General features: G+C 48.0%; 1 protein-coding gene across 3 annotated transcripts in view; it reads left to right on the top strand.

Annotated features, from left to right (window-relative positions):
• Positions 1-8,443, top strand: part of SHB (SH2 domain containing adaptor protein B) — a 149,622-nt gene that overhangs the window by 1,853 nt on the left and 139,326 nt on the right. The gene's annotated exons all lie outside the window — the stretch shown is intronic.

The following is an 8,443-nucleotide window of genomic DNA, read 5'->3' as shown; positions in this document are numbered from 1 at the left end:
TGGTACCGGATTTGCTCCGGGAATCTCCACGAGTGCTTTTCCGGTTGAAATGCGCTGCCTCCGAGAGTGCTCTTCACCGAACCCGCCAGTTCCTCCCGCCGCGCGAGGGGTCAGCCTATCAGGCCTGGCTGGAAGGAGACTTTACCCCTCCTGAACTCACCCCTACCCCTTACGGTCCCAGGAAAACGGGGGGGGGGGGGGACTTTGTGACAACCCCCTTTCTAACTCATCAGGCCATCTAGATCCCTCCCTTTGAAGCAGACGAGTTAATTACAGCCAGACTAGGCTTCCCTCCTCCCCCTTCACACTCCTGTGAAGCCCTCCCCTTCCCCCATAAAATAATACTTGTTCTGTCTACTTCTGGTGGAAGGCAGTGTTTTGATTAAATCTGAGGCCCAGTGGGAGAGCTCCTTCCTTCTCAGCGCCCTGGTGCGTAGTCGTTGTTCTCCTCACCTTCTTTCCCCAAAGGTAAACCTTTGCCCAGGCCTGGGCTGGGGGAGACTGATTAAGAGTCTGAGTTCCTTTTAGGACTGGATGTCCAGACAGGAGGGAGACAGGCTCTTACCTGCCAGCTGGTGCTTGGAAAGGGATCTTTTTTGTTTGCCAGGAAAGAGGAGGAAGGGAATGTCCCTCCTCTAGTTTTTCTGCCTGGCCTCCTCTCCCCGAGGTCCCCAGAATATCCCCTCCCCTGCTTGATCTGCATTGGGCATTTCATGGAGGATTCCACCTCTCCCTGGAGGCAGTTTGGGGCACACCCTCGGAAGCTTGGACTCTGGGTTTCCTAAGCATGCAGGATGCCACACCTAGATGACGAAGAGCTGGGAGCCAGGTGGCCACCCAGGAGCTGTCTTGGGAGATGGGGTAGATTTCCCTGGGAGTCACTAGGACCCTGGGCTTGTTTTTGATGAATGAAGGAAACGCCAGATAGGCTCCTCCGTGTAGTCTTATGCATGGCCCAGGCTTGGCTTGGTTCGGGCCCTGAGGAGACCTGGAGATCTTGGATATGGAAGGCAGGAAAGGGTCACAGCCAACTGCACTGGACTTTATGCATCCTTCTTGTTACCCTGCAGCCATACCGCAGGTGGGCAGATCTCCTTTCTCTCCCACTGCTAGTGGATCAAAACTTCAGTAAACATTTTTTCCCAATGGCAATTAAGACTGTTTCAAACACTGAGAAATGACTTGTTTTATAGCCAGGATGTCAAAATGTTTATGACTTGGCTTCTTTTCATCACCAGATATTTCTTACTGGTCTTCTCTGTGCCCTCCTCTGCTGGGTGTTGGAGCAGGGCCCCTCTGCAGTGAATGCTATGACAGGAGCCATAGTGGCATGATGGTGATGAGTGCTATGATGAGACCTTGTGTTACAGGGTTACAGGAGGGCTGAAGGGCAGGGGAGAGGTGGAGGGGGGGCTTGGAGGAGTGTACCTTAGAGGCAGGGCCATTATTGTTAGGGAGGGGTGGTCAGCATGGTTGGCTGGAGAAGAGCCTTGTGCTTCAGGGAACTGCAGGTGAAGTCCCTTGTGGCTGGATTGAGAGGTTAGAGTTGGGCAGGGCCTGGATCAGGGAGGACCTGGTAAGCTAAGAGGAGAGGAGGGCTGTGAAGGGATTTAGCTGCTATAGTGTTTTGATCAGATATGTTTTTTTAGAAGATCTCTCTGGGCTGCTTTTCACCTACTAGGTTGTAACTGCAAGACCTTTGATCTTCTGAGAAGTTATCCAGCTGTTCTTTCTATCCAGGCAGGAGGAGGCAGCCAGGGAGGGTCAGCAGAATGTTCTAGTGCAGTGATCCTCAAACTTTAATAGTGCGCCTAGAGGGCTGGTTACAATGGATTGCTGGGGACTATCCTGTAGCAGCTGACTGAACATGCCTGGTGGGGGACCTGAGTGTTTGCATTCCAACATTTCCCAGGTTGCAGGGGAAATGGCTGAGGGTCCTGGGACCATGCTTGAAAAGCACTCGGACAACTTTGGTTTCTTAACTGTCCCTCTGGGTCTTCTGGTCAGGTTAGCTTTGGGATGCGGAGACTCTGGATACCCTTGTTTCTGCCGTTCTGTGTGTGGCTACCTCTTGATCCTGGGCCAGCACCCCTCCATCCCCACCGCATCAGGTAGTCAGCAAGCAGTCATTTTCACATTATTTCCAGCCAAATAACTTTTGGGAGGCCAGGCACGCTGTAGATCCAGCCTTTCTTATGACCCTCACTCATGGATCCAGGAAAACCCACTTCTAGCACCTCATTTAGTCTTTATCCATTGTTTGAGGTCTCACCCTGTCACCTAGGCTGGAATGCAGTGGTGATGTTATGGCTCACTGCAGCCTCAACCTCCTAGACTCAATCCTCCCATCCCTTAGCCTCCTGAGTAACTGGGGCCCCAGGCACTCACTATCACGTCTGGTGGATTTTTTTTTTTATCTGTAGAGATGAGATCTCGTTAGATTGCCCAGCTCCTGGGCTCAAGCTATCCTCCGCCTTCTCCTCCCAAAGCCACAACACCCTGACTTCTTTCCCTTTTAGAATTATTTGGAAGAGAGATTAGCCTTACTCTGCTGGTTTCTCCCCTAACATAGCCCACTTTTTCCAGCATTTACTTTGTGCTCAGAGATGTCTTGGTGTAAGTGTGAGTGAGGAGGGGAGGTAATGAAGGATACAGGAGACTTGTCCATGATCTTTGGCCTAAGCCCCTGGAGGAGACTGACAGAAATTTCTTTGTTTCCCAGTGTTTTTATCTTGGAGAATTTGAAGAGATCTTCATCGAGGAGGTGGCTCTGAGCTAGATCTAGAGCTGGAAGTGGAGTCTCAGCACAGGGGAGAGGGTGACTGCAGGCTGCAAGAGTGCTTATGTGTCAGGGCGTGTATATGTAAGGGTATACACATGTGTGTGAACATATATGTGTGGATGTACGTGTGTGTGTGCATAAAACCTCAATGTAGGGCCTGTTCGTGGAAAGCAGCACTTTCATGGAGCTGGGCTTTGTTTGGCGAATGAGAGATGACTGTGTGAGAGAGGTAGGGCTTGAGGTTGGACACCACAGGAGAGTCCTTGAAGATTGTTGAGCCAGGGAAGGGATGTACTCAGAGCCATGGTGGAGGGGCATCAGGCTATAAACAGCTACCAAAATCTGGGGAAAATGGGATGGAAGTTAGGGGACAATTGTAGTTTAGGTGAGGCCCTGAGCTTCTGGGAAGAGAAAACGAAACTGGAATAGGTAGACACATTATTCCTTCAAGTTGTGCTTTATAAAAAAAAAATGATGACAAAAGAGGCCAGTTACTTTGGTAGTTTTCCTTTTGTGCAGCCAAACAGGTCTCATCCAGTTATATTTTCCGCTGAAGTCTTGTTTCTTTATTATAATTAAATAAATGTCTTTTCCACCACAACTAAGTCAAGATCTTCATGACATCAGTTTTCCCAGGTTTTAAATACATACTAATGTGTACCAACACTTTATATTTTGTCAGCATCCAGAGTTGAGTTAAATAACACTCTTTCCATAGTTATAGAATAAATATCATGTCTAACTTTTTTTTTTAAACATCCAGCAAAAAGTTTCTAAACTGCCTGCTAGGCAAGGGGAATTCAGAGAGAAATAAGTTGTGGCTAACTTTCCAAGAAGGAAGCTTCTCAGTTTGCAGTTGAATACCAGCTTCTCCACGTCTAGTCAGGGAGACAAATACAACCAGAGAGACAATATCACAACTGGAGGAATGCCAGAAGTGTGTGCAGAGGGCTGGGAGGGCCTGAACTTAGCTGGGAAGCCAAAGAGGGCCTTCAGGAGAAGGCTGCATTTGAGCTGAGTGTAGGAGAATGAATGGGAATTCCTGAGGCAAGGGAGTGGGGAAGAGGGCCTTCATGCAGAGGGGATAAAGCAGTTTGTGCCCCTGCCTGGAGGCTGGAGAGGATGGCTGGGGGCAGCAGGGCTGGTGTGGCAGGAGACTGCAGAGGGAGGTTGGAGCCCACAAAGGGAAGAAAGTCCTCCTGTGCCTTGCTGTGGAGTTGTGAATTGTCATTTGTCCCATTTCACATAAAATCATTGATGTAGGGCTTGACTGAAGCCAGGGTCAAACATGAGTTGTCAGTCATTCCCATTTGATGAACAGCCGCATTCTCCAGTTCTTAAAATGTCACTGATGGAAAAGGTCAGGGCCACACTTAGTAGCCATGGTTTGGCTTGGGACACTTCCCTTTTAAGTCTCATCCCCTGAAAATAGTGTGAGAGAAATGCTGCATATCAAATCCAGTTTTTTCCTGGTTGATTCCCCAGAAGGGAAATACATTCTCCAGGCTTCATAGTAATCACTTAATCTGTCATTTAATCCTCAACATCCCACTGGGAGAGGCTTGGATACTGTATTATGATTGCATAACAAATCACCCCAAAACACCCGCAGTTTGAAATCAGGGGTCAGCAATTGTTTCTTAAAGGACCACATATGGTAAATGTCTTCAGGCTTGCTGGCCGTGCGGTCTCCATCATAGCTCTTCAACTAGGCCACTGTAGCTTGAAAGCAGCCATAGACAATATGGAAATTAGTAGGAACAGCTGTATTCCAATAAAACTTTATGTACAAAAGCAGGCAGCTGGCCTGTGGGCTGTAATTTCCCACCTCTGCTTTCAATGATAGGCTTTTATTATAGTCACGAGCCTGCATATCTGAGTCGTTTTTTCTGGTCTCAGTTGGGCTTACTCATGCCTTTGCAGTCACTGTTGATGGGGTAGGTATGTAGCCCTGCTGATCCTGGCTAGGCTTTCTACGTGTTTGGTGGGCTGGTTTAGGATGGACTTGGATTGCAGTAATTCAGCTCTGTTTGGTGTGGTCTCTCCTCCTCTGGCACATGTTCATATGACGGCAGCAGGGTGTTCCAAGAAAAAACAGAAGCCCATAAGGTCTCTTAAGGTTGGAAACTGGCACACTGACGTTTCTGCAGCATTCTGTTGATCAAAGCAAATCACAAGGCCAGCCACAGTTCAAGGAGGAGGAGCTGCAGTGTCCCATGGCAAAGGGCAGGGATACAGTGTGCAAGGCATTAATTAGGGCCTTCAATGCCATCATCTCCCAGCTACTCGGGAGGCTGAGGAAGCAGAGAATTGCTTGAACTGGGGAGGCGGTTGTTGCAGTGAACTGAGATCGCTTCACTGAACTCCAGCCTGGCGATAAAGTGAGACTCCGCCTCAATAATAAAAAAGTAAAACAAGAGAAACTGAGGTTTAGAGAGGTTGATGACTTGCCTAATGTCACAATTGCTACCAAGTGATAGAGCAAGGATCACACTTGTGCTGTCTTAAGTTCAAAACCTATGAGACTCCGCCTCAATAATAAAAAAGTAAAAAAAGAGAAACTGAGGTTTAGAGAGGTTGATGACTTGCCTAATGTCACAATTGCTACCAAGTGATAGAGCAAGGATCACACCTGTGCTGTCTTAAGTTCAAAACCTATATGCTTCCTCTGTTTTCTGTGGTTTCAATGGAAATACAGTAGTAAGGGTGGGATATTTGCTGGAATATGTTACCTGTCTCCTCTTCCACTTTACTTAATGCTCCTCTTCTTGCATCCCTCTGCCCTCATTTGTCCGCTTTCAGCCTTTGCTTTGGTGTCCCTAGAAGAGGCCCTAGAGCTGGCTTTTCTGTTTTCTCTCCCCCATCTGCCTCAGAGTTCCAGAAATGAGATGTTAATGCAGCACTTGAGTTATTTTATAGAGAAATTCTGAGCACAGAGTTGGCACATCCCAAGGGACAGCTGCACAAAACATGAGTCTTGTAACTGTCATGTCTTCTCATTCTAACACCAAACACTCCTTCCCTTCAAGGATTTGGGAGGCTGTGTGTGCTCTGTTTAGAGGAAAAGACTGGCGGTACATTGGCCCTCATCAACAAGGAACCTAAGTTTCCTTTAAGGAGATCAGGTGACTGTCCCCTCTAATCTGACAATCTCAGAACATGACTGATTACCCCAGGGCTTAACCCCCATGACTTGACCCCATCCTCTCTCTGCCCCCAGAGCATTTCTGACCCATAAAAATTAGCTGTAAAAGTCAAATCTGAAACAGGTGTGGTTTCCTCCAGTCAGTCAGCAAGGTCGACATCGCCTGTGGTTAAGCCTTCCCCTGATTAATTTAGCTTGTGCTGGGAGAGCCCAGAAGTGGTGGCCTGTGGGGAAGGAGTAGGCCAGGTTTGGCCCTAGAAAATAAACTAGGACGGGTGGCTTTGCAACAGAGCTGGGATGCTGGCTGGCTGACGGCAACACACCTTGTGGCTTTCTGAGGTTGGTTGATGGTGGTGGTAGTGGTGGTGCATTTTTTTGTTTGTTTTTGAGACAGGATCTCACTCCCATCCCCCATGCTGGAGTGCAGTGGCATGATCCAGCACACTGCAGCCTCAACTTCCCAGTCTCAGGGGATTCTCCCACCTCAGCGTCTCAAGTAGCTGGGACTACAGGTATACACCACAATACCCAGCTAATTTTTGTATTTTTTTTTCCCTCTTGTTGCCCAGCCTGGAATGCAATGGTGCTATCTTGGCTCACCGAAAGCTCCACCTCGTGGGTTCAAGTGATTCTCCTGCCTCAGCCTCCCGAATAGCTGGGATTATAGGCACATGCCACGCCTGCTAATTTTGCATTTTTAGTAGACACAGGATTTCTCCATGTTAGGCTGGTCTCGAATTCCCGACCTCAGGTGATCTGCAAAACCTTGGCCTCCCAAAGTGCTGGGATTACAGGCGTGAGCCACCACACCTGGCTGTATTTTTTTGTTGTTGTTTGTATTTTTAGTAGAGATGGGGTTTCATGATGTTGCCCAGGCTGATATCAAACTCCTAGGCTCAAGTGATCTGCCCACCTTGGTTTCCCAACGTGCTGGGATTACGGGTGTGAGCCACTGTGCCTAAAAGGTGGTCCATTTTCTGCAGGACAAAGGTAGTGGTCATTTCTGACTTCCTAACTTTCATTTGGCCTGTGCTGACTGAGGAATTGCTGTATACAGGCCACCATCAGGAGCTCTGTGGATACAGGGATGAACCAGGGCCTGGATAGTGCCTGCCCCAGAAAAGCTTATCTTCTGATTGAGGACACAGGAACCAAGGTTGAAAACCAGATCTGCATATCAGAATTTATCTGTACATGAATTGGTGTGGGTGAGCTAAAAGCCATCTTGGCACAGAGACTCTTCTGAGCATGGCCTTGATTTCATGGAGCCACAGGAGAAGCAGGGTGAGGAGAAGATACTTGAGTAAAAAAAAAACACATTCACTTGAATTAAGGGAGCTTTCCACTACAGTAATATTAGCTAATACTTTTATTGTACATACTTTGAGCTAGGTGCAGTCCTGTGTGCTTTGTCTGCAGCTTTACTCCTCACTACAGTCCTTTGAGATGGGTACTACTACTGCTACTACTGTTCTCATTTTTACATATGAGGAAACCAAGGCACAGAGAGGTTAGTCACTTGTCTGAAGTCAGGTCGGCCGGGTATGGTGGCTCATGCCTATAATCCCAGCACTCTGGGAGTCTGGGGTGGGTGGATCACCTGAGGTCAGGAGTTTGAGACCAGCCTGGCCAACATGGTGAAATGCTGTCTCTACTAAAAATACAAAAATTAGCTGGGTGTGGTGGCACACACCTGTAATCCCAGCTATTTGAGAGGCTGAGGTGGGAGAATCATTTGAACCCGGGAGGCAGAGGTTGTAGTGAGCTGAGATTGGGCTACGGCACTCCAGCCTGGGCAACAAAGCGAGACTGTCTCAAAAAAATTTAAAAAGTCAGTAAGTGGCAGAGATAAGATGTGAAGCCAGATCCAGCATCTGTTTGTAACCACGGTGCCATACTACGCAAGTTACACAATCCTATGCCCGAATTTGCTCTATTGTCTCTGCCTTTTTTGTGGCTAGACTTACTCTTTGTAAAATACCCCCTCTGTTGGCATGGTAGAAGTGACTGATTCCAGCATTTCTGTAAGTATTCCACAGCTTAAAGGGCACTTTCATGGTGGTAATTTGTTTGCTTCTCAGAGTCACTCTATGAGGGTGCTGTATCTCCCTTTTGCAGATGAAGAAACAGAGGCTCACGGGGAGGACTGCATTCCTCCCTGCCTCACAGCAGAGGCAGAGCTGGCGGCCAGTACCTGCTGTGTGTGTTGACCTTGCGTTGAGGCCAGTGCCCTTTGGGCCGGGGTGGTGTGCAGGTGACGTGGCCGAAGCTGGAGTCTACAGGAAAAGTGACAGCCTGATTGATTTCCGCTTCTTCCCGTGTTTTGATTCAGAAACACTTTGCTGAGACCATTAAGGAGCATTGACAGAGAACCTTGCTTCCACAGTGGAATTTTCCTTCTCTTCCTGTTTGGTATTTTCCAGTAATATTTCTATTAATGTTTCACTTTCAGAGGTACTAACTTCCTGAGAGTTTGAGTTTTCCTAACTGCTGAGGCAGGAAGAACTGAATTATCG

The sequence above is a fragment of the Callithrix jacchus genome, chromosome 1 (assembly GCF_049354715.1).
Source record: "Callithrix jacchus isolate 240 chromosome 1, calJac240_pri, whole genome shotgun sequence".
In the NCBI taxonomy this organism is placed as follows: domain Eukaryota; kingdom Metazoa; phylum Chordata; class Mammalia; order Primates; family Cebidae; genus Callithrix; species Callithrix jacchus.
This window is presented reverse-complemented; position numbering and strand designations above follow the sequence as displayed.